The 26,959-nt window shown below is 36.1% G+C and overlaps 1 long non-coding RNA gene across 5 annotated transcripts; it reads left to right on the forward strand.

Annotated features, from left to right (window-relative positions):
* Positions 1-295: 295 nt before the first annotated feature.
* Positions 296-20,616, forward strand: LOC127841705 (uncharacterized). Of its 5 annotated transcripts, XR_008031262.1 has the most exons (9): positions 296-539; positions 944-1,172; positions 4,944-5,179; positions 9,526-9,754; positions 10,881-11,103; positions 11,634-11,804; positions 13,749-13,955; positions 16,168-16,323; positions 16,954-20,616. It is a non-coding gene; the product is annotated as an uncharacterized LOC127841705 (long non-coding RNA). The 5 variants fall into 5 exon arrangements; XR_008031264.1 differs by lacking the exon at positions 296-539 and having other exon boundaries at positions 546-1,172; positions 11,674-11,804; XR_008031260.1 differs by lacking the exon at positions 296-539 and having other exon boundaries at positions 547-1,172.
* Positions 20,617-26,959: the final 6,343 nt, after the last annotated feature.

Consider the following 26,959-nt stretch of genomic DNA (forward strand, 5'->3'; position numbering starts at 1 on the left):
CCTCACCACCACCACCACCACCGTTCACAGTGACAAAAAACGTATTCACACAATGGCTGCTACTACAACTTATAGCCCATATAGGGGGGGGCATGCATGTTTTACAGACAGCCCTTGTTTTGTACAGAAATTCAGCCTCTTAACCAAAAGTTTTTGTTGTTTTCATTTGTGTATTCAAAATATTCCCCATTCGTAAATTAAACAAAATACTTATTAAATGCTGTTTAGTTTAAATTAAACAATTATTGAAATGCAGTGAACATTCTATGAAATAATTATCTGCATTTATTTTCAATAAGAATATCTATTTAAATTAACTAAATTTTTTTTTTTTTACATAAATTGAAATTACCAACCTTTCTAGATTTTCAATATACAAATATGTCCCTGGAGTGAGAATATGCCCTGAAGATATTTATTAATTATACCCTGTGTTAATTAGGGTATAAAGGAATCAACTTCGACGGATGTCTGTCTGTCTTTCAAACTGTCTGTGGGCATTCACTTCTAAATTCCATGCTCAGCATTCAAACTTTCAGGTATTGTTCCTTCTCATATGAGGTTGTGCATGTTCATTTTGTATCATACTTCACTGAAAATTACAAAACTTAGACATTCTTTAACATCATGCTACATATTATGAGTTGGAGGATATTCTCCGTCACAATTATTACAAAACTTCTTTGACTAGACAGCAATGACACTTTTTTAGCTGATAGTATTTTTATATGGATTAGAAGATGTTATTTTCCATTTTCCATTCTCTTAATGATTCTAGTATGGCAGTTGTCAGTTGCTGGCATTATTATATGCACTAAGTAAATCCAGGAAAAGGTTTACTTAATGACCACACTTCCATGACTAAAATGCATTTTTATTTGTGTAGAGGTCTATAAAAAAATTGATAAAATTCTTGATTTTCTCGTTTTTGCGATTCCTACAGGACCCCATGCAATCACACATCTGTACACAGCGGACAACAAGAGGCTCTCTGGTCAGCTGGGCCTGGACGCCCGGCGACAATTCCTTGGTGTAGGGGGTGAGCTCTTGGGCCAGGAATTTGGGGCAAAGCTCAAGGAGGCTCCAACTTCCCTTCTCAGGGGGCGAGATTACCTCATCTACAAGATTGTTATGGAAAGAGTTTCACAGTCGTTCAAATAATTTTTGGTAAGGTACGGATTTTGTCTTTTTTTTTCCTACTAGAGGCCTCAAAGATTGGAGGCATTTGGATACCATGATATCTGTTGTCCATCCTTTTGTGAGGTGTTTGTGTTTGTCTGTCAACTTTTTGTCAACGGACATTCCCTCCTGAAGTACTGGACAGAATTAAATGAAATCTCACAGGAATGTTCCTTGGGTGTTCAATATTTTCTTCTTTGAAACTGCATTGCCAAGAGGTTTAATGTTTGGTTTGCTACAGTGTAAAGTATGTCCTCTGAAAGGGTTACCAAATTATGTCCCTGGGGTCAATACTGGCTTTGCCCTGGGATTTCCTAGTTTTACATATCCATATATATGGAGAGCAAAAATCTTTGTTTGAAACTTTCATATTTGGTATGGAGCACCATCTAGAGGTCCTCTACATAGTTTGTTTGATTATGCACCTGGCCCTAGTGGTTATTGACTGATCCAGGTAAAACCTTTAAAACAAATGGGCTAAAGAACAACGTTCATTGGGTTCATATTTGGTCCATGTAACGGATGCCATTTCTGATTGAATTGAATACATTTCTGGGATTTTTTAAGATCTATCTGTTCTAAGGGGCCTTATCCTCACAAGTTCAGACCCAGAGAACCATGATTCCCAACTGCAATACAGGCAGTACATCTCAACAGGTGAGTCCCAATAATAGGTTTCACTAGTTATTTGTGAGCAAAGCTCACAAATAATGCAGACGCAATTTTGCAAATCAGTATGGATCAGTATGGGCTTAGGTACGGCAGGAACCGTAACCCATGACTGCTTGTGTGGATAACTCCAGTGAACTTTAGCAGACAATAATGCTAAAAGGCTTTAAGCGTCTGCTTTCATAACTGCATCTATCTGTTCTCACTGGTACAGTGCATAGAGTGTATTTAACAACCTGTAGCAAGACAACGTTGGCCAGTCTAGTGTTTATCATTGAAATCTGTACATATTGGCTGCTTTCAGGGAAAACGGGGCTTAAAAGCCGAATCTCACTTGCTTGATTTTGCAATGGTAAAATATTAACCAACATTAACTAGTAGGCTGGGTTTATCTGCCAGTGATTTGCTGCTAACATTAGAGTGTTTATAAATAGAAACACGTGTTTGAGCAGACAGCATTTGGTATACTGTTGAATCTGTAGTTACATGTAAATTGGATTTGAGTCATTTGCGTTCATAACCTTTCAAGTGGGCGGTACTTAGCATTTACAGGGTAATTTGAATTTCAAGCAGACAACAAAAAACTTATTCTGTAAGTCAAAAATCTATATAACTTTGAACCACCAAATTACACATACATATTGTTTGTATACTAAAGTATATGTATGCCAAATTTCATTGGAAAATATTAAATACCAACTTAAATATTATGAGAATAATCATTTTTGTTTTCTGCTGTTTACACACCAGTGTACAACTGAAAAGTAGACATCTTGTGAGTTTTTGGCCCTTTTATACCGCTTCTCTGGTGTTTACTGAATGTCAAATAAGATTAGCCTTTGCACACTGATAAGCTGTATCAATGATTTGAAAAAAAACACACACATCTTGACCTTTGTTTTATGACACACTCTTTATAAATTTGAATGGGTTGTGATCATTTCAAACTTGCGATACAAAAAGCTATAACATAATTTGAAATTAAAATTGAAGTTGCGGTTGTTTTGCTAACACATACTTTAATATTGAGAATAAAAGCTTATTCAGTTTTATATTTACTCTCAGGGCCCTCACACTACTTTGGGGGAAGGGGTCCGCAGCCCTTAGGAGGGGAATTTTCGCGGCGTTTCCCTTTTTGGGGGATTTTTTTACTTGCTCTCTCATTATTTCATTTGTACATGTTTGCACTATATTCATTGCATTTTTCATAATTTAATATGTTTGAAAAGATTAAATTGAAATAGAATTGAGATATAATAATCATGAGACACATCTTTCTATTAAAAAAAAATATTGCAATATTTGTTCTCTTTGTTTTGAAAACCTTTAATTATTAATCTAATGCAGTCATTTTGGAAAAATGTATACTTTGTTACATTTGGAATGGGGCAGCACAGCCCCAACTAAATATATATATAAAAACCGAGGTAGTCCCTTGTCATTGGAAAAGGGATTACTGTTGCACAGCTGTGATCCTTTCATAGTAAGTCTCGTTCTGGGAAAGCTGGTCTTAATGCATGTGCTGCCTAAAGTCTCGCCCAAGATTAGCCTGTGCAGTATACATAGGCATATAATGGACAATACTTTTCACTTTTAGGGAATTTTGTTTAAGGTTGTCTCTTCTACATGAAAATCCTGTCTTGGCCAAAGGTTTTGTCCCTGATAAGCGGAGTGCACATGCATTAAGCCCAATGTTCCCAGAAAGCGGCTTGTATAACCTTAAGACTTTGATGCAATCAAGCTTTAACAAATTGTTAATACCCAAGTGCAAACTCAGTTTTCTGCACTTTCCTTAATTGACCAGTATATCTTATTTTTATTTGACAGTTCAGCGCAAAACTATTGCATCTCATATAGAAATGTGAAGAAGATACAACAGTTTCAGGGTTGACCCTCAAATTGAGGTTTAAAGTGAACATCTAGAGCTTTATATATAAAATGCCAATAACATACAAATTATATGTAGATACCAACAAAACTGCCTTTTATATGTAGATACCAACAAAACTGCCTTTTTAACTCTTGACAAAGTCATGTTCCATATCAAATGCAATGATCGTAATGGAACTTCCATTTCTTTACAAAAGGGTCAATATTGTTTGTGCCTTTGCATTATAAATTATATGGGTTTTATATTTGTGGAGATCAGGATAGCAACTTTATTAAAAAATAATGTCTGTAATTATATGCAAATGATAGTCATAGTAGTATAATAAGCTTTGTATTTACTACATCAGAAATGTCCCTTATTGCTATAGCCCCCAGAAGTATCTGTAGCAATATGTGATGTATATTTGAAGATCTTTTTAAAGCTAACTTAAGCATAAAGTGATCTGGTAAGCAATTGTGATAACTATATGACAAGCATTGTGCTGTGTGTGTGGTCAACTTTTAGCTCATTACCACTCTAGATGTTTACTTTGTTTATCCAATCTTGATGAAACTTGATCAGAATGATTATCTGGACAAAATCTAGGCTGATTTCGTATCTAGGTCACTTGCATCCCAAAACTAGGTAACCATGTCACCAGGTCAAACCTTTAAAAACCCTTGATGCCACTATATGCCAGAATGGTTATCTTTTCATTTCTGATTACACAGCCAATGTTCACTTTGTGTTGTACTTAAAAGTGCTAAATATTAGTTTTAAAAAAGACGTATTATAGGTGAAAATGTGGCGGCTGCAAGTCGGCTGTCGAGCGTTTTGCATCCACGATTATGTCTGCTCTGTATATCAAAACGTAGGATCATTATGAAAGTTGTTGATAATGTTTTGATCATAATATCACAACCAAGTTTAGTAACCAGCCAGATTGCCTGTAGCACTTCCAAAATATGTCTTTGTTTAATGAAGAAAAATTGACCCTTAGACTTGTCTGCAATTGCACTCACAGTCAATGTAACCTAGTCTTCTAAACAGTTGTATTTTGTTGGCATTCTTGTTCTTCATTTTTGTATGAACTGTCAAAAAAAAGACAGTTCATAAGTGTACTGCTCACATTGCAAAATTGTGTAATGCTTTGTAGATGTCCTGTGTCTAATGGTATGTCAAATGGTGACTCAAGTTTCACATTGTTGATTTTTTTATTTCACAGAACAGCATGTCACTTAACAAGCACCCTACCCTGAAAACCTCCCTGAGCTAATGAACAGTTCAACTGCACCAAACGTGACCCTTAAGAGAAATGAGATTCCAAGAAATGTCAAACAGGTACCAATCTAGGTACCAGCAGCCTCAGTCGTGGGGAACTGGTTCATGATGTACCCATGGTCTTAATGATCGCTGAACATCTCAACAACACAACAACAGTATAGCAACATGAACTGCAAGGTGGGGATGTGAATTAATCATAATTAAACCCCACAAACCAAGTTTTGTAGAGGGTATGTTGGAGTAAATACTCTGTAAGTTGGTCAGTCTGAGGGGCTTCATATGATGTAAAAAGATTTGTAACAAATAACACATACATTTCTCAAGGGATTACATTCAAACTTCAATTTGGTGAACCCCATGCAGTGTTGGTTGTGGGTTAGTGGTCATTTTGTGACGAAGCCCTAACTTATCATTGGCTGAGTCACTCTCTTGCACACTATTTATTTACTGTCTCTGAATCTCACTATACATGGGAATTCAGAGGTTGTGTAACTTATATTTTATTCACAATGATAAAGTGACCACAGTTGCCGCTTTGTCTCTCCGTGTGTGTGTCTGTCTGTGCACAATTTTTGTCCGGGCTATTTCTCAGCAACTAATGACTGGAATTCAATGAAACTTAATGGGAAGCGTCACTACCAAGAGGAGATGTGCATATTATCAGCGGGTTCTGGTCGGATGATTTTTCACAGAGTTATGGCCCTTTGAAATTTTCTATAAAAATAGCTTGACTATTATATATGAAATATATATAATGGGGCTATCCTACTCACCCCGGCGTCGGCGTTAGCGTGAGCGTTGGAATGTTAAAGTTTGCGTACCACCTCAAATATTTCCTATGTCCCTTGACATATTGCTTTAATATTTTGCATACTGTGAAACCATTTATTTTCGACAGCACAAAATTTCGTAATTTTTATAAAAATGACGATTTTGTCAGCACTTAAATTCGCCGATTTCTGATTTTAAATTTAAAAAAAAAATGCGTCAGTCAATATCCGATTTGTGTGTAATACATATTCGCGATCAATCGCAGTTGCGAAAAATCGTACGAATGCGGGAACACACTTGAGAATCACTGCAGGAGGTGGGGCCTGTTTGTCACATGCCAATTAACTAGTATTTTGTTATCAAGGGACAGTAATGGACCCTCTGAATGTATGCCATTCACACGTTCATTGTTATGATTAGCGGACAAGTGTGATCGAATAACCGTTAACGAGTGTTTGCAACAACGAAGCCAATTGCCCATTAGTCTTTTTCTATTATTATAATTGCCATACTGATAACAATCGTAATTCTAGTTGGTATGATTTTTTTTTAAATGCTGTCAATACCGTTTTAAAACTGTTTGTGTTATACGACAGAGGTTCCAGTTTGTTAAGTGGGTTTTTTTTCAAATAAAATGCTTTTTTATTCTGATATCAAATTTAAAATTATTAACTCTATGCGTGTGTTTGTTCTTAAAAAGTAAACTACCGGTATATAAATCAATAATGTCAATAATTTAAAAATAAATGAATTGATACATTTAAAATAGTAATAAGTGTGGTTAAACGCAAACAATCAAACAACAAACAGCAATTAAAATATTCTTTATTAATTTGTGATAAATACGCATGTTGATCACACATCGTCATCTTTTCATTTGGTTTATTGTCTTTCATCGGCATTCGCTGCGTGATGGCTAATATGCAACACCCCTGAAAAACACAATGCACCTAATGGGTAATAAAGTTATAAACAATTAGACCTAATTCATTACCATTCTACATAAATGAAGTCAACGCATTCGATACAGCTGTACTGCACACGCGTTTTAAAGATATGTAACGTGTCAGTTAAGTACCTTGTGTAATCTACATCCCTTTGTGTCAAAACCGGATTAATCTTGATTACGAAACAGCAGTGAATGTGTGCATGGATTATGTTGGAATTTAATGGCTCATGTCTACGGTAGAGTTTTAAAATATTGTTCAACTTCGTGTTTGTTTTTGTTCTAACATAGAGCATGATTATTTATTAGGATCTTAAATTCGCCGATTGGTCGACTGACGAAATTTATGAAAATTAATGCCTGACGATTAATAATGGTTTCACAGTACTTCTTTACCAACATGACCCCAACCTATAAACAAGAGCAGACAAGTATATCAAGCATTTTGTAAGAATTATGACCCTTTTTACAATTTGCATATTATTGATAAATCTATGTTTAAGTTTGTACAAAAATTAAATCCTTTTTTCCCAATTAGAAGGGTTCTGCCATTTTTCCTAAAACAGTGAAAAAAGAGCTTAAGAGTCTTCTTTTCATGCATGCTATTGCAGCAATGTAAGGTTGAATGATTTCTTACCTAGAAAATTAAGGTCATTATCTTAATAATTTAGAGATTTATCAATGTCACAATTTTCACTCTGCATCAATTTTTAATCCAATTATTACCAAAATTTGCTTTTTTATGGCCCCCTTAGAAGAAGAGGGTGTATATTGTTTTACACATGTCGGTCGGTCCGTCTGTCCATCAGTCCGTCCACCGAATGGTTTCCGGATGATAACTCAAGAACGCTTACGCCTAGGAACATGAAACTTCATAGGTACATTGATCATGACTCGCAGATGACCCCTATTTATTTTCAGGTCACTAGGTCAAAGGTCAAGGTCAGGGTGACTTGACACAGTAAAATGGTTTCTGTATGATAACTCAACAACACTTACGCCTAGGATAATGGAACTTCATAGGTACATTGATCATGATTCGCAGATGACCCCTATTGATTTTCAGGTCACTAGGTCAAAGGTCAAGGTCAGGGTGACTCGACACAGTAAAATGGTTTCCGGATGATACCTCAAGAACGCTTACGCCTAGGATAATGGAACTTCATAGGTACATTGATCATGACTCGCAGATGACCCCTATTGATTTTCATGTCACTAGGTCAAAGGTCAAGGTCACAGTGACAAACAACGTATTCACACAATGGCTGCCACTACAACTGACAGCCCATATGGGGGATGCATGTTTTACAAACAGCCCTTGTTTGAGTTAGAGTGATAAATCACCAGAGTGCCTGTTGTTCAGTTAGGTATCGATCTTTGATTGCATGGGTTCCTGTATGAGCTGGCTCTTAAAACAAAATCCAATTTAAATAAATATTAAAAATAAATGAAAATAATAATTTTATATATGGTATTTAAATAACTGTTTTACTAAAATTAATAAGAATTCAACAATTCTATTAAAGCGGATCTCTTTTATGCAAGGAGAAAATTTTGGTTCAGTGGTTGAATTTCTGCTGAAAAAAAAGACAAAAATCTTCCATGTATGATTAAAACTTATCTGATCAACTGTTATAAGCTATTTATTCACCTAATTCGACCAATTTAAAAACACAGAGTTTCCATTTGATGCTAGGAACTTTTTCTCAATCAGGCAGGAAAATGACTCGTGTTAAGTGAACTATATTAGCCTCATTTTCGGAAAATAGGACTTAATGCATGTGCATAAAGTGTCATGCCAGATTAGCCTGTGCAATATATCAAGGACAAAACTTTACCGATTATGCTGCGTTGGTCGTTTAGAAGAGACTGTCTTCAAATAAAAAATTCCATAAAAGTAGTGTAATTCCTGATTAGCCTGTGCATTCTGCACCGGCTAATCTGGGATGACACTTTAAGCACATTCATTAAGCCCCGTGGCCCAGAGCACTGCTCAAATACTTGTTGTTGTTGTCGCTGCTGCTGCTTCAACCAGGCCATAGACAGAGATGGAGCCAGTCCCAATGCTGAAGTCGCCCCTATTTTGGGGGTCATATGTCTCTGACCTGGGAACTTTGGTTCTAAGAAAAGTCTTCCTTTAAACGAAAAATTCAATAAAAGCAGAAAGTCTTATCTGATTAGCCTGGTTTTCTCAGCAAGTTTCAAGTATTGTAGGAAAACCTTGGGCAGCTGCATGTGGGCTGTTGGGCAGTGGATGGCCCTTTTAACTCCTGCTCTCTGTTTGAAGCCAATATAAAACGGATCATCATGAAAGTCGTCACCAATTTTTGTGTGCATAATATCTTGTACCAGTATAGTAACCAGCCAGATCGCCTGTAGCACTTCCAAAATATGTTCTTGTTTAATGGAGGAAATTGACCTTTTAACATGTCTGACATTGCACTGACTGTCAATGTAACCAGTCTTCTATAAGGGTGTATTTTGTTGGCATTCTTGTTCTTCGTTACTTTGGTGTATTAACTGTCTGAAAAATTTGTTCTCGTCTAAGCATACATGCCATCAGAATTTATGCAATTGACATAATTTTCTTGACAGTTCATACACTTTTGAGTGTACTGCTCACATTGCAAAACTGTATAATGATTTGTATAGTCTATGTACTGTGTCTAATTTTATTGGAAATGGTGACTTTCCTTCAATAAAGGACCCTGTAGTGATGAATATAATGATGGCCTGCTTGTGCAACTGGAACTTTACTGTGTTGATATTTTATTTAACAGTTTTTTTGTTTTATTTTATTTAACAGGACAACATATCAATGAACGTGGCTCCATTCCCAGAAAAACACGCCAAGCTAATGATCAGTGTCATTGCGCCAAACATGATCCTTCAAGTATACTTGGAGCCCAATGTCGCTTCAACAGCGATCGCCAAGCCTGAGCCTTGTGAGCTCAGGGGAAAGGGTCATGATGCACATGGGCTTGCAACTTTCCCTAGGCTTCTCTCAGTAGCAGTGGAACAACATGGCAGCCCAGGTCAGCTGGTTGTTTGTTTCATCTAATACTTGGCTAGTATACGGCCGTAAACCCAATGTTGAAAAGTATTTAATCATGTTTTTCTTAATTGACTGCCTAAAATTCCCAATATAAAGTTTCCAAATAGGTCTCAAATATATATATTTTTTAAACTAAAAGGGAACATTTTGTTATTTGTCCTATCCAACTCTATAGGTTGAACCTAACTTATTATAATATTCAAAAAACTATTTCAACATTTTTAATTATTTTTTTATTTTTTTTAAAGCAAATAATACATCTTTAAAACTTTGCAACCAAAGTCCGACAGGGTCACAATGCATTCTCAGTCACTGTCTGTTGGTTTGTCCGTTGGTCTGATTAAAATTGTATCTGTTTGTGGAACAATTTATATTACTCAAGCAGTTAAATTGAAACTGCAACTTTGTCTTCACCATGAAAAACAAATATGGTGAAATTTCCAACTTAACAACGCAAAAAAAATCTTAAATCCGTGTTCATCATAGAAATTCTATGATAGAATAATATAGCAAGACTATGTGTTGGACTGTGTGATATGAAAAATTGATATTTCATTTGTCACAATTTCAACAAAAAAGTATTTATTACAATGTAAAAAAACAGATGAAAAAAACATGAAGCTGTGTCACTGTTGGAAGTAATAATTACTCAAGTTATTCACCTAAAATAGATGTAAAAAATGCTGTGTCACTCATGAAAATATGAATACTTACCCAACAAACAATTGTGGTATGAATAACTACATTTAGCCGACTTCTATTGTTTAATTTTTTGTGCTGGAAATCTGTTTTTCAGGGCATCCAAATTGAATGTTGGTAATTAATCTTATATTAATTAGATAATTTGTGGAGAGGGGTGACTTTACCAAGCAAAAAGAAAAGCATATCAAGCAAGAAAGAACACGGAACTAAAAATAGAAGCTTTGTAATGGATATTGCAGATTGTTATTGCTTGAAAGAGCTGTATTGTTGGTTAATGTACAGAAGCAAGTGCTAGAAAGAGTTATCGTTCGTGACATTGTTATCAGCATGAAAAATGAAGGGAATTATCGTTTTTGACATTGTGCAATCTTTTATTGATATCCTCTCTCTATTTTCTTTCACAGCAAGGGGCCTCCCAATACAACAACTGTCACAGATCATTGTCTGGTGGCACTCAGCTTAAGACGTCGCCAAATCAGTGCTTCATGTTCAACAACCCACCATATACTAGCAACCAGACCACAATCGCACCGCAACAACAACAGCACCAGCAGCAACACTCGGTTCAGCTGTCTTCAATGTTTTGACAATAACCTTCAGGCAGCAGTTTATTACAACGCCTGCTCAGTATGGATGATTATAATATGAGCCTCGTTCTGGTAAATGGGGCTTAATGCCTTTGTGATAAGTGTCCCAGAATTTTGCTAAGAAGAGACTTCCTTTAACGAAAAATACCATTTGATAAGAAAGTGTACATTTCTGTAGCCTGTGCTGACTGCATTAAGCCCTGTTTTCTCAAAACCAGGCTCCTATTTATACTTCATGTACACAATTTACACTTACAGTAATTGTTCCTTGGGATATCAACTTGTACATATTAAATATTAATTATCCTAAGTTTAATGTTAAAGCTAGGAATTGTTCGTTTACCAATATATTTCCATAAACATTCAGTTTTAACATATTCCTTTAAGCTTATTTCATTGAAAACCTCATGCTTATCGAGATACTCCCATGTACATTTTCTATGAGTGTTAGGATAAAATCCCGAGATCACTACCTGAAAGGGCATTGAACCCAGGACCTCATTATCACTAAGCAGACTTTATATCCACTCTGCAAATGCGACCTTATAAGACTTCTCTTCTCTTGCGTAGTGGGTAAACCTGCTTTTTCCAAAACCCATTTGGTTCCCAGGGCCTTGACTGTGACCCTCTTCACATCATGCCAAGCGCCATGTTTCCCCCTGGTCAACAGCACCATATTTATGGCGACAAAATTGGCTACAAAATCCTTGACGTCAACCCAGTACTCCCTTTGGGGTAAAGGTAAGGTTCAGGGTCACGTGGGTCTGAAAGTTCATGGCGATATGGACATATTTGATTAAGTGGGGCCTGTGGGCTTCTGTTCCTTTAAAATTGATTGTTACTGCAAGATTTGTTTGAAATAGGAAAAATTAAAAATTAAAAAAAATTACATAAGTTTGACATCGATTAACTAAGATCTCATGTTAAAGAATTGCAGTGAAGGAAAACAATTGAGAATCGTTAGACTGATGATATCTAATGGCTTGTCCAATATGAAGTTTCAAAGTGTGTACTTGTCTAAATATGTATGTACCCCTATTGTACAGTGAAATGTTGAATTACCAATTGGTAATTATCATCAACCTATATTACATAAAAAATACGACATAGGGGTAACTAGCACAATATCTATTTTTTATTACTTATGCCCCCCTTCGAAGAAGAGGGGGTATATTGCTTTGCTCATGTCGGTCGGTCCGTCCACCAGGTGGTTGTCAGACGATAACTCAAGAACGCTTGGGCCTAGGATCATGAATCTTCATAGGTACAATGATCATGACTTGCAGATAAACCCTATTGATTTTGAGGTCACTAGGTCAAAGGTCAAGGTCACAGTGACCCGAAATAGTAAAATGGTTTCCGGATGATAACTCAAGAACGCATACGCCTAGGATCATGAAACTTCATGGGTAGATTGATCATGACTCGCAGGTGACGCCTATTGATTTTGAGGTCACTAGGTCAAAGGTCAAGGTCACGGTGACCCAAAATAGTAAAATGATTTTCGGATGATAATTCAAGACCGCATATGCCAAGGATCATGAAACTTCATAGGTAGATTGATCATGACTCGCAGATGACCCCTATTGTTTTTGAGGTCACAAGGTCCAAGGTCATGGTGACCCGAGATAGTAAAATGATTTTCAGATGATAACTCAAGAACGCGTTTGCCTAGGATCATGACACTTCATAGGTACATTGATCGTGACTAGCAGATGACCCCTATTGATTTTCAGGTCACTAGGTCAAAGGTCAAGGTCACAGTGACAAAAAACGTATTCACACAATGGCTGCCTGTACAACGGACAGCCCATATGGGGGGGCATGCATGTTTTACAAACAGCCCTTGTTAAACAATAAAATAAACATGTTTTAATATCCCCCGCCATAGGCGGAGGGATATTGTTTTGGCGTTGTCCGTCCCTCTTTCCGTCCGGCACTTTTGTGTTCGGAGCCATATCTTGGAAGTGCTTTGGCGGATTTCATTGAAACTTGGTATGAGCATATATATGGATAAGAGGATGATGCACGCCAAATGGCATTGTACACCATCTGTTAGTAACAGAGTTATGGCCCTTTGCATCTTTAAAAAATGCTTTTATAGCTGAGTGTCAAATAAAACACTTTTGTGTCCAGAAGCATATTGGCGGGGGATATCAATTCAACGAATTTGCTTGTTAAATTATTGCTGTATGAAATTGTTAGTTCTACCTTTAAATGTGAATATTTTGGGGTCTTCACAGTTTTAGTTTAACAAATGTCAGGTTGTGTGTTGTTGTTTTTATTTAAAAAAATAGAAAGAATAAATCTACCCCTGCCATGGAAATGTTTTACTTCTCAATGAATTCTGAAATAAAATGCAGTATAACTATAAAATTAACAACTATCTTTCCTCACAAGGATAACCATTAAATTTTCTCTAAGGTCATTTACTTTTCCTGCAAGCAACAACTGGCGTGGAAATAAGCATGATGATGTCATGCAGTGTAGCTAATTATTTTACCGGTTATGCTGCGGAAAAAATTATACTTAGTTACATCAATTTGTTTCATGACTTCTTACTGATCCAAAACGATTTGGGTATACAATACAGGGTTAGTGAATTCATATTTGGTTTCAGCAACACTCTCTGACCGTACTTGTTAAGTAAAAACTTATGTTACTGCACATTATTTTCTTCCACAGCAATGTGCCCCTAGATATAAACATCGTCACAGATCTCTCTCCAATGGCTTGAAGCTGTACACATCACCAAACACCGCTTCATATTAAGCTACCAGCAGTATCCATGCAACAAACCCAGTATTGCCCAGCAACAGCTTCATCAGCAGCAGTGGTCAATTAAGCTGTCAACCATGTTTTGGCAGCCAAGGCGCAGTAGTTTGTTGAAACGTAAGCTAAGTATTGATAGTTTTTTAGCTCATCTATTTTTTGAAAAAAAATTATGAGCTATTGTCATCACCTTGGCGTCGGCGTCGGCGTTGGCGTCGGCGTCCGGTTAAGTTTTGCGTTTAGGTCCACTTTTCTCAGAAAGTATCAATGCTATTGCATTCAAACTTGGTACACTTGTTTACTATCATGAGGGGACTGGGCAGGCAAAGTTAGATAACTCTGGCGTGCATTTTGACAGAATTATGTGCCCTTTTTATACTTAAAAAATTGAAAATTTTGGTTAAGTTTTGCGTTTAGTTCCACTTTTCTCAGTATCAATGCTATTGCATTCAAACTTGGTACACTTACTTACTATCATGAGGGGACTGGGCAGGCAAAGTTAGATAACTCTGGCATGCATTTTGACAGAATTATGTGCCCTTTTTATACTTAGAAAATTGACAATTTAGGTTAAGTTTTGTGTTTAGGTCCATTTTATTCCTTAAGCATCAAAGCTATTGCTTTCATACTTGCAACACTTACTAACTATCATAAGGGGACTGTGCAGGCAAAGTAATGTAACTCTGACTGGCATTTTGACAGAATTATGTGCCCTTTTTATACTTAGAAAATTGAAAATTTGATTAAGTTTTGTGTTTAGGTCCACTTTATTCCTACAGTATCAAAGCTATTGCTTTCATACTTGCAAGATTTATGAACTATCATAAGGGGACGGTGCAGGCAAAGTTATGTAACTCTGACTGGCATTTGGACGGAATTATGGGCCCTTTATACTTAGACAATTGAAAATTTGGTTAAGATTTATGTTTTGGTCCACTTTACCCCTAAAGTATCATAGATATTGCTTTCATACTTGGAACACTCACAAACTATCATAAGGGTACAGTAAAAGGACAAGTTGCATAACTCTGGTTGTCATTGTTACGGAATTATGGCCCTTTTTTGACTTAGTAACTTTTAATATATGGTTAAATTTTGTGTTTCGATCCACTCGAAGTATCAAGGCTATTGCTTTCAAACTTCAAATACTTACATGCTATCATGAGGTTACTTTACCTGGCAACTTGAATTTTACTTTGACCTTTGAATGACCTTGACTCTCAAGGTCAAATTATAAAATTTTGCTAAATTGCCATAACTTCTTTATTTATGATTAGATTTGATTGATACTTTGATGAAACTACTCTTACCTGACATACCACAATAGACTTCACCCAAACCATCCCCCGTGCCCTCCCCCCCCCCCCCTCCCCCCCCCCCTCTCCCCCCTCCCCCCCTCCCCCCACCTAATTTTTTTTTGTTTTTTTTTTTTTTTAAGATCATCTCACAAATGTCCACCACACCCTCACACTATAACCCCCCACCCCCCCCACCCCCCCCCCCCCCCCCAATTTTTTTTTTGATTTTTTTTTTTTTTTTTTTTTTTTTTAAGATCATCTCACAAATTATCACCACACCCTCACACTATACCCCCCCCCCCCATTTTTTATTTTTTTTAAAAACGGTTATGTTTGAAATACCGTCCAACCATCGCACCCAAACCCCCCCCCCCCCCCCCCCCCCCCCCGATTTTTTTTTTTTTTTTTTTTTTTTTTCGCTTTTTTGGAAGATAATGTAATAAATGTCCACAACCCCACACTATACACCCCTCTTCACTCCACTCCTCCCTCCTTTGTGATTGAAAATGAGAGTCCCTTCACCTTTAAAAGAAAATAGATGAGCGGTCTGCACCCGCAAGGCGGTGCTCTTGTTTTTATATTTTGTTTTGGAGTTAAGAATGAAAATTGTGAATTTAAATATTGTTTCTGCTTAATAATTGTTATATTTGTGACAGATATTTTTCATTTTGGGTGAAAGGTGATTTCGGAGGTATTTCAACTAAATATACTCATATTAATCCAATGCATAATCACTCTCTTTATTCATTTAAAAAACAACAATATATTGATAAAGGTACTAAGAAAGCAATATATAAAGGCAAGAATTATAAAGCATTATAACTAATGAAATAAGTAATACAACAATAAAAATAAGAATTTTGTAAAAAAAAGTTAACTTATTCTGAAAAAAAGTGCATTTGGAAACAAAACTTACTAGTCTTATATATGTATTTAAACTTGCTTGTATGTATTTTCTTTACACTTAGACAAATAAGTTGTGTTGAACAATATATTCACACATACATATTTCACCTTGCCTCTCTGCTACCAAGGTTGACCCACACCTCTCAGAGCAGATCAGTGGGCTTTGATGTCGCAGCACATCAACTCAAAGAGATCCATGCGAGGTCAGCCCTCACAACAGTGCCATACCATGACGTCCTCCAACTCACCCCAGTACTCACCTTGGTGTCAGGGAAAAATTCAAGGTCACATGGGCCTTGGTGGCCTTTGCAAGATTGGCATGTTAGACTGGAGTGATGGGACATCTTCCATTTTAATTATGATCTTGTTGCAATTATTTTCTCTTTAATAAGTCATTAATGAAAATGATTGCAATTACAAAAGGAATACTTATGCTGCTATGGATAAAAATCTCCAAACATATTAACCTGAGATTGAAGTTGGACTTTTGGCTATGTTGTGTTTATTTAGTATTGACATTAATGGAGTTTTTAGACAAAAGTGGAATGTGGGCGCATCTGTGAAATGGTTGCCAGCACTTATTCTTAGAGGACATATAAGTTTTCTCAGAACATATCACCTTACACAGATATTTTTATAATGTGTGATATTTTTCTACTATAAAAAATTATCATTTTCTGATACCCTATCCTATATTGCCTAATTGATGGTTTTGGATGATATTTGGAAATGAAGAGGTGAAAAAGAAACAAACACTTGTATACTTCAGTTTTTATTCACCTTAAGTTTTTGTTTATTTAAACAACAGCCCAGGATCATCATGACTGTGCGTGTTCATTGCTCTCAGACTCATTGTTAAAAAACAAACAAAATGACACACTGATGTTAACAACTATGCAACTTCCTTTTTTCAGACACTAATCAACACAATCAAATGGGCCAATCAGAAAGACAGCCTGTTGCATCAGTTAGTCATACCTTGGAAGATCAGTTATAAATAAAATTTAAACACATGCTACTTTCTTAGTGCCTGCATTGGTGTGTTATAGCCTCGCCTTCTGTTGTGATCAATTACAAAAATGGAAGATCAGAATTGTGGGATGGGTTGGAAACGAGTGGCATAGTTCAAAATGAAATTGCAGAATGAAAGTCATGTGGCCAACCATAAAGTAGTGTGGCATTGTGGCATGTGACCAGCGAATACATTTCATGTATTATGGGCATTATAATGCTGTCAATGATTTGATGTTAATGATTTTTGTTAAATGAAGTCAGCATAGGTAGTAGAAATGAAGTGAATATTACTTGTTTTAAGATTCTGTAATTATCACTCTTCATTTTGATCCAGATTTTGGAAAAACTAAATAAAGAGTTCGCATATGCTGACTTTCAGCTTAAGCAAAGTTGTTTAAATAATACAAGTAACTTGTACAAATTGTCATATTCATTGTCTTCTTTTCATTAAATAAAACATATTTCAGTATTGTTTTACCAGTAATATAGCTTGACATGCTATTTTTTAAAGAAAGATTCAAAATTTTGACACTTCTATTTTGATCTTTCTGTATTTCAGTCTGTATACAATACTTATAAGTTTGCTTAGAGGACTCGGTATTTTACCAAGAATCGTGTGTAGTCTCATACAATTTAAAATGCAAAATATTAATTAATTTACGACAAACTTGTTTTATCTGCTGTAAATTGTAAATTCTGTATTGACAACTGGTATTATTATTAAATATTTACACAATTTCATCATATTTTAAAAGCTGTATACATGTTCAAAACGCTGATAATAGACACAAAACCTATGTTGTCATTATTTGAAAGAGGATTGTTTGAAATGAATAAAATTTGAAAGGTTATCTTAACTTAATATGATATGGAAAGACTATAATTCTGTGGAATGTTTTCAATTAATTCATTTATTATGATGAGATTATTCGTGAATACTAACCAACGTTATAATTATAAATAGCTTATGGTGGATAACACACTTATAACTAACACTTATCTCTAGTGTTGACGTTTGTATTCGGACAGAATAGTTCATGATGCTTTGTATACACTGTGCAGGCTCGTATTGAAACCAGATTTTAATGTGTGTAAATGTGATAAGTGATATAACTTGACCAAGATTTTGAAATCACTTTAGTATACAGGTATATATATATTTACATTATGCTCTTCTTGATATATAGCAAAATGCATCCATAGCCGTTGTAAATTATTTATGATTTGTGTTTTGTTTCAATTTGATGAACACACTGATGTTTTACGTGCATATTTTAGTTGAAAGACAATAAAAATAACCTTGTTTGTGTGAATGATCATATGTAACTTGTAAGATTTTATAGCTATATCAAAATAAAATATATTGAAAACAAAAATATATTAAGTAATAGAAACACATTGTTTTATACGATCATACGTTTAACATATCCAATAACAATCTCAGCACATATTGACAATATTTTTAATTATGAAGGAAATCATGTCAAAAAATATTAATATGTGGAAATTTGGAGAACAATTTCTTATCAAGTGAGAGCAATGGGATGTGCTTGAAATTGTCAATAACTGCAATTTTAAGTAATATGTATTTAGTAGTTTAGGTTAAATTGAATTCTCCATGCTCAACAAACACTTGTGTATTTGTTATAACAAAATTCATAATTAATGAAATTTGTAAAAAATCAATTTGATAGAATGACAATAGAGTGTTGTAATTCTGACTAATATTAAAGCATGCACTGCACAATATAATATGGCACTTCAATATATTCATACACTTTTATGATATTATTATACTTGCTAATTATTTTATATTTGACATATAACTGACCCTTAAAAAGTTTTACACATATCTTAAGCCAGACTTCCCCATAAAATCTGATTGTTTATATTCAAACTTTAATTCAAATCAAATGTGTTTTGTGTTGTTCAACAAGTAAATAACCTTTGTTTATGTACATTTTATGTCATATTTCAATAACGTATTATATTGATATTTACAGTGAGAATAAAATACACATTTTATTATGCCCCCCTTCGAAGAAGAGGGGGTATATTGCTTTGCACATGTCGGTCGGTCGGTTGGTCGGTCCGTCCACCAGGTGGTTTCCGGATGATAACTCAAGAACGCTTAGGCCTAGGATCATGAAACTTCAAAGATACATTGATCATGACTCGCAGATGACCCCTATTGATTTTGAGGTCACTAGGTCAAAGGTCAAGGTCACCGTGACCCGAAATAGTATAATGGTTTCCGGATGATAACTCAAGAACACTTATGCCTAGGATCATAAAACTTGATAGGGAGATTGATCATGACTTGCAGATGACCCCTATTGATTTTCAGGTCACTAGGTCAAAGGTCAAGGTCACGGTGACCCAAAATAGTAAAATAGTTTCTGGATGATAACTAAAGAACGCTTAGGCCTAGGATCATGAAACTTCATAGGTAGATTGATAATGACTGGCAGATGACCCCTATTGATTTTCAGGTCACTAGGTCAAAGGTCAAGGTCATGGTGATCCGAAATAGTAAAATGGTTTCCGGATGATAACTCGAGAATGCTTATGCCTAGGATCATGAAACTTCATAGGTACATTGATCATGACTCGCAGATGACCCCTATTGATTTTCAGGTCACTAGGTCAAAGGTCAAGGTCACGGTGACCCGAAATAGTAAAATGGTTTTCGGATGATAACTCAAGAACACTTATGGCTAGGATCATGAAACTTCATAGGTACATAATGATCATGACTCACAGATGACCCCTATTGATTATCAGGTCACTAGGTCAAAGGTTAAGGTCACCGTGACAAAAAACATATTCACACAATGGCTGTCAATACAACGGAGAGCCCTAATGGGGGGGTATGCATGTTTTACAAACAGCCCTTGTTTTAATTTGTATCATTGTTTAGCTAAATAAAATGGTAACCATGCAAGTGTACAAATTATGATTATTGGGCTATATTGGTATGATTAATTTTTATATTTCGCCCAACACCAACGTGACATTTTGCTATGGTAAGGCTCTGTTGTATTAAGTGAATTGTATGGAAATAGCTCCAAGGCCTTTATGAAGAGCCTGTGTAACACATCATGATCTTTGACTCATCAATTGATTGCATCATTTTGTCTCACGTGCGTCAATATCATCATATCGTAGATAACTTCGTCTCTGCTTGTAAGTGAATTTTAATTATTCATGTTTAGATATTTCTCTAAACTGTAAACATACGTGTTAAATAACCGTATCATTATTTTACTGTCTGTGTAATTAAATTAAATATTTTCTATAGTATTCTGTCATAACTGTCAATAACTGTAGTTTTTTAAGACAACGCAAATATACTAATCGTAGTGTAGAGTCAACCGCTACTATAATCAGTGGTTTGTTTGAAAAGGTATGTAATAATAATGTGTATGTATATATGTATATTTGTTGAACAAAGTTTGTTGTTCCACTTTTGTTAATGTACATAGCTATCCCTTGAGTGGAAATAATGTTGTACGTTTACTATTTATTGATATCAAAATAAAAAAAAGATATTTGTTTTCTTACTTCTATATAACTTTTCATTATTTGAATAAAGCCCCCCTCAACTGGGAGACACATGAAGTTTGTTCGTATATCAGATAGTTGGCCGTCACACTTAAATTCTGTTTAAAATCATGAGAATCATTCATTACAGAGCTTTCATAGTTATATCTGTACGAGTACAAGACCATTGCTGATTATGTGCTCAGTATGTCAATGTCACAAGGGTCACATTTTTTAGACGTAAATGAAACTTATATACGAACTATTTGATTATATAACCGATATAATTGATATAACTTCATACGATTGCTCAGCAACATCAGACACTGTCTTGAGTGAAATATTCCAAGGCTCAGTCAATCAGAAAGTCGTATTATGATTTCTTTTAGAAGAGTATTAATCTGTATGAATGTTGTCATGCCTACACATTCAGGGGGGGGGGGGCGAATTGACATGTAGATGTGCTCTTGTATATTATTCTGGCCGACCGTCAGAGTTTTGTGTCGCACGTAACATGAAAGGTACATTTCCTTTAGTGATGTATTTGTACATACATATTTATCAGCATGTTAGCTGTGTAATAGTTTGTGACCATATGCTGAGTTAAGGCCCTCTGTCAACAAACTAAGACATAACAGTTTGTTTGGTTCCTTTTTTTCAAATAAGCGGGGTTATGGACCTAATTAAGCAAGTTAAATGACTTTTTAACTTTGTATGCATAAGTAAAAAAAAAACAATGCTGCTCAAGTGAAGAAACTCTACAAACATATTGACCAGCATGTGAACTGAGAGCACTTAGATAAACTATTTTTACTGAGGTCACGCGTAGTTTGAAAGTGTTCGAGTTATGAAACATTGAAATCATTACGTGGATTTGCGTTCCAATGTAGTTCAATGCATTTTGTTCGGCATTGTTGGATTAAAAAAAAAATAGCAATTTAAACTTGACTTGAGTCGCATATGTGAATATCGGATTTTAATTTGTAAATTGTTTATACCGGTATTTGATATTTCCAGTAATTGTCAAAGGAGCCGGATGGGCGAACTTTTAAAGTTAGACGTATTTCAATATATGTAAGCAAATTAGTTTATTGGCAAATTAACTACCATTTGGAGTTCTGATGCATTTTAATGCAATCCTGTGGACGTTAGCCCTATTTTCTATGTCAGCGACTGTATGCCCGATTTCTGCACCAATAAATACGTGGTAAAACATTTATTGTTTGAAATCGTTTTTTTTTGTTTGCCCGACACCATGAGGCAAGAGAAGTCCAACTACTTATGAATAACCAATGATTATTTGAAAATATGCTGAATATTATTATTATTATTATCAAGAAATGTTTAAAATTGTAAAGGTACCCGAATGTGTCGTTGTAATGCAAAATATCGAGTTTTGTCATTCATCAAATAACGTGCAATAAAATTATTATTGGCATCATTTATTGAGACAGTGGATGCGTTTATGAAGGTTCGACATACGTTCGAAAAAAACACTTCTAAGTAATACCTACCTGTTTTACCGTAACAAGTGAAAGTATAATATGCAATATATGTAATGTCGTTATATGATTTTTTTAGCATAAAGCCCAAGTCTCACTATTGTCGGTAGAGCCCCGGTCCGTTGCGGCTAGCTAACGCCGGCGAGAACCAGAATGATTCGTATAATTTGTTTAACGCGGTCACACTGTTTCCCGGTGCCGCCCCGGTTGTAGCCGGTCAACAATCCGGCAGAATCCCGGTCAACTCCGTACCAGCTACGGTTTATCCCGGTGAAGCCCGGTTTGTCGCCGGTAATGCCCAGATGAAAGCCGGCAGCGTCCCGACAGAGCCCAGGTATACCGTAACTCCACCTGCACTCACCGGTGCTATACCGGCATCAGACCCCGGCAGAGCTACGGCAACGCCCCGGTTTAAATCCGGGCGTCGCCGGTAATGCCCAGGCGGAGCCCCGGTAAATGCCAGTGGCATCCCGTCGGAGCACCGGTTTACCGATGTACCGTAGCTATACCGGGACTCTGCCGGCATTCACCGGGGCAACACCGGCGACCGGGTCGTTGCCTTAGCTCTGCAGAGGTCTGTATGGGCCCTGGTGGAGCTGCGGTTTCGTCCCGGTTGTCACGGTGCCGTCCTGGTTGTTGCCGGGGCTGCGCCGGTAGTTGCCGGTCCTTCCCTTTAATACTTTCCCGGTGGAGCCCCGGTTGTTCCCGTTTGTCCCTGGTTCATTCCGGTCGTCCCCGGTGGAGCCCTGGTTCATCCCGGTAGAGCCCCGGTTCATCCCGGTAGATCCTGGATCACGCACTGGGGCTCCACCGGCATCATAGTGAGACTTGGCCTTTATGAAGAAAGTCAAATGTGTAAGACATAAACCTACGCTATGATGCAATCATTCATACTGTATAGAATGATATCGTAACTATGCTATTTATTGAATATAAACAGCAGTTTAATTTCATTTATATGCAAATATAAGTTTAGAAACATGGTTAAAGTTTCAATTGTATACATTTGGTCAGGGACCTATACAAACAAATTTGTATAGGTCCCTGATTTGGTGAAGAATTATTAAGCAGTGAAATTTAAAAATAAGAAGCTACGGGCGTTTTCATTTACTAATATTAGCAAGCTTAAATGTTCAAGCATATTTTTGAAATTGGGCCCTGCGATCTATACCACTGAACAGATTTTCCTCAGGAATCAGCATTCGCTCCTTATAAGTCTTCCAAGCGTTGATTCAGTATTAACACAGGTGTTATTGGTAATGCCATTTATGCTTTTTCAAACGGAACACTCGTGTCAAAGATTAAGCTGTGAAGTGTTTCGGGACAAGCGAGCTTCCATATTGTTATCAACAGATCGTAACCACTAAACGTTAGCAAGTGCATAAGTCGTTTATATTATTCCATACAACTATATTGTTTGTATATTTTTCTGAAGTAGCCTTGGTCAGTGGTGTTGTAAATATATATTAAAATAATTCATTTCTCGCGTGTTCCGCTGAACTCTCAAAACCACTTACTATCCGAAATTGTAAACGATCCAATTGCAAAAAACGAATAATCTGCAACTTTTGTTAAAAAAAAAGTGTGTTTTTATTTCCTAAATACTTAAATTGATCGTCACATGAGCGAATGTTATTAAATGCATTATGTAATATATGTACAACCTAGTTGTTTTTATTTTACATTGCCATGTATTAATCGCTGTTACATTGTAAATCATGTTACCTTCATTGATCCTGTATGCTTCTGAAGTTTGGGGCATCTATGACATCTCTGATATTGAAAAATTGCATAACAAATTTTGCAAAAATATTCTTTGTGTAAAACAATCTATACTTCTAACTAAGCTGCACTAAGTGAACTGGGTAGATTTCCTTTAGCTGTTAAAGCCAACGTAAGGGCTTTGCGATATCGGATGAAACGAATAAGTATTCAAAATTCAGTATTATATCAAGTGTTTACGGAGCAGATGCATATTTTAACCAATTTAAATTGTTCGAAAAATAATCTATGGTGCAAAGTTTTATCATTTAGTTTAGACAACCTCGGCTTTGGCTATATGCTAAAAACACCCGAATTAACAGACGACATTGAATGCAAGGTAACTCAAAGACTGAAAGATCAATTTGTTCAAGAATGGAGTGATACATTATATTTACAGCCGAAATGGAATTCTATTCAAATTTTTTTTTAACTTCGAATATGAAAAACACCTTGATTGTATATCCAACGAAAACTCCAGAATCCTAATGAGCACATTTCGATAAAGTTAACATTGTCTTGAAATAGAAATTGGCAGATATAATAGGATATCCAGAGAAGAGCGGAAGTGTAAACTTTGTTATCAAAATGTATGCAAATCTGAATACCACTTTTACTTTGTTGCCAATTAGATAACATATTGCGTATAAAATATAATACCAGAACATCCTGGCCTATCACTAGTAAATACATATCAATTATGTCTATCACAAATGTTCTAAAACTCAAAACTATTGCAAAATTCTTGACAGGAGCTTTTAAACTTAACTCTGAGAAAGTAAACCTTTAATGTTATATTGTATGATTCCCTGTCTTGGCCACATCTTTTGTATATATATGTTCTTGGCCAAAGGCAGAATTCCGGATTGCCAATAAACTATTGAAAAAAAAGATATTTGTATTATTGCTCGGCTTAAATATTATATAAGTTTCACAACGTACAAGACAATTTTGTTTGCGACTTGAAGCACCAGTTGTAAAAGAGTACTCAACGGAGACAGTTTTGAACGACGATTCTCTGACAATTGCGATGGGAAAATATGTTGTTTTAACAAAATATGTGACTTAACTTATGTGATCATGCACTTACGCGAGTGGATCCTTCACCGTGTTGTTTATGATGTTGCAAAGAACTTGAAGCTAGCAAAGACACCGTTATTTACGCCTCAGCTCAATGTATGGTGAAAATAACATCGGACATGCCTTTTAGTTATGTATTTGTTTTTGCTCGTAAACCATTTCGCTTCCTAGCGAAACTAAAATATGTATTCGGGATATAAATATTTCAACATTAAAGGAATATTTAAAGCAAATCTTAAAAACAACGCAAATTCAATGATTGTCATGTCGTCGACCAATAACGCAACTTTTAACGTTTGACTTTTAATCAGAACGGAAAATAACGTTTCAGTAAGCGAGCCGCAGATCTTTGTTGGTGTTTTTTCAGTTAATGTTTGACGATCATTTAACCAATAAAAAGTAATCGACATCAAATTAATGCGGATGACCCCGATAATCAATGTGTTGTTTGTCGATGAGAATATTGACAGTTCGTTCGCATATTATTTGTTTCCAGTAATTTAAATCGGTCATTTTCAAAAATTACCAGAGTAAAGGTGGGAGCAGTGGATTAAGGGTAGGACGCTGGCTTAGAGATCGAGAGGTCCAAATCCCGCCCTGACCACTGGAAATTTCCTGAGCAAGAAATTTATCCCACATTTGCTCCTCTCCACCCAGGTGTATACATGTGCTGTGGCTGCATACTGCGCCGAATGTTGACGAACGACTTAAGGCCCAGTGATCGGGGGGGGGGGGGGGGGAATGTGAAGCGCCTCTGAACGCACATACTGTATGGAAAGGGCGCTGTATAAATGTGGTAAAAAAGGTGTCCGTACGCAACATGTTCTGTGTTGAGATTAAGTTGTACGTTCTTTAAATTTCATTAACATACATGTAAATATGATTACGTAGTAACTGTTCAAATATCGAACAAAGAATCTGCACAATGCTTTTTCCATTATAATGCGACAATTTTTATTGACAAAATCCTATAATTTAATTGAGGGAATAATACTTTTATTATTTGTGTAGTCGTTTGTAAGAAAACGGAAGGTTTCAGTATGGCGCCGCTAAAATATGCCTCAAATATTCAGACAATATTCCGTCGTTAGACATACACAAGAACAAACTATTTCTTTGTAAGACAAAAAAAGCTATAAAAAAGATCTGTGCGGAACTTCGTTATCTTTTGGAAACACGGCATTGTGTGGGGACGAGTTTTACCCGTAGTGTATCTTGTTATGTTTATTTCTTTAGCCTCATATGACGCGTGCGACTCTTTCGATGGTACATTTTAGATTAAGAATAATAAGTCATTGCGGCGGAATATGATTGATATTTGGTTGAAAATGATATACTACTGTAGTGCTTTCTGACATAATTAAGGAACTATTTTATAACTTATGTGCTCCATCCATTTACGAGTTATATTTGATCATTTCTTGTAAAGGTATACCGCAAATAATAGTCTTCATTTTTTATTTATAAATTAAACATGATTTTTGCGATTATGGATGTACTAGTAATCGTTAATATTGAATGTTCACAGGTTGACCGCTATTACGAAAAGCTACACTATTGAGTGACGCCGCTTTTCATGAAATTTTGCGTTTACACAAAGTGGATTCTAAAAGACAATCTTGTGTAGGCGGAAAGTGTCGTCACTGACTAGAATATGCGGACTGCACAGTCTAATCTGGGACGATAATTTACCCACATGCATGAAGTCCAGGTGTCGTCCCTGACTAGAATATGCGGACTGCACAGTCTAATTTGGGATTTACCCACATGCATGAAGCCCAGGTGTCGTCCCTGACTAGAATATGCAGACTGCACAGTCTAATTTGGGACGATAATTTACCCACATGCATGAAGTCCAGGTGTCGTCCCTGACTAGAATATGCGGACTGCACAGTCTAATCTGGGACGATAATTTACCCACATGCATGCAGCCCAAGTGTCGTCCCTGACTAGAATATGCGGACTGCACAGTCTAATCTGGGACGATAATTTACCCACATGCATGAAGCCCAAGTGTCGT

The sequence above is a fragment of the Dreissena polymorpha genome, chromosome 8 (assembly GCF_020536995.1).
Source record: "Dreissena polymorpha isolate Duluth1 chromosome 8, UMN_Dpol_1.0, whole genome shotgun sequence".
Lineage (NCBI taxonomy): Eukaryota > Metazoa > Mollusca > Bivalvia > Myida > Dreissenidae > Dreissena > Dreissena polymorpha.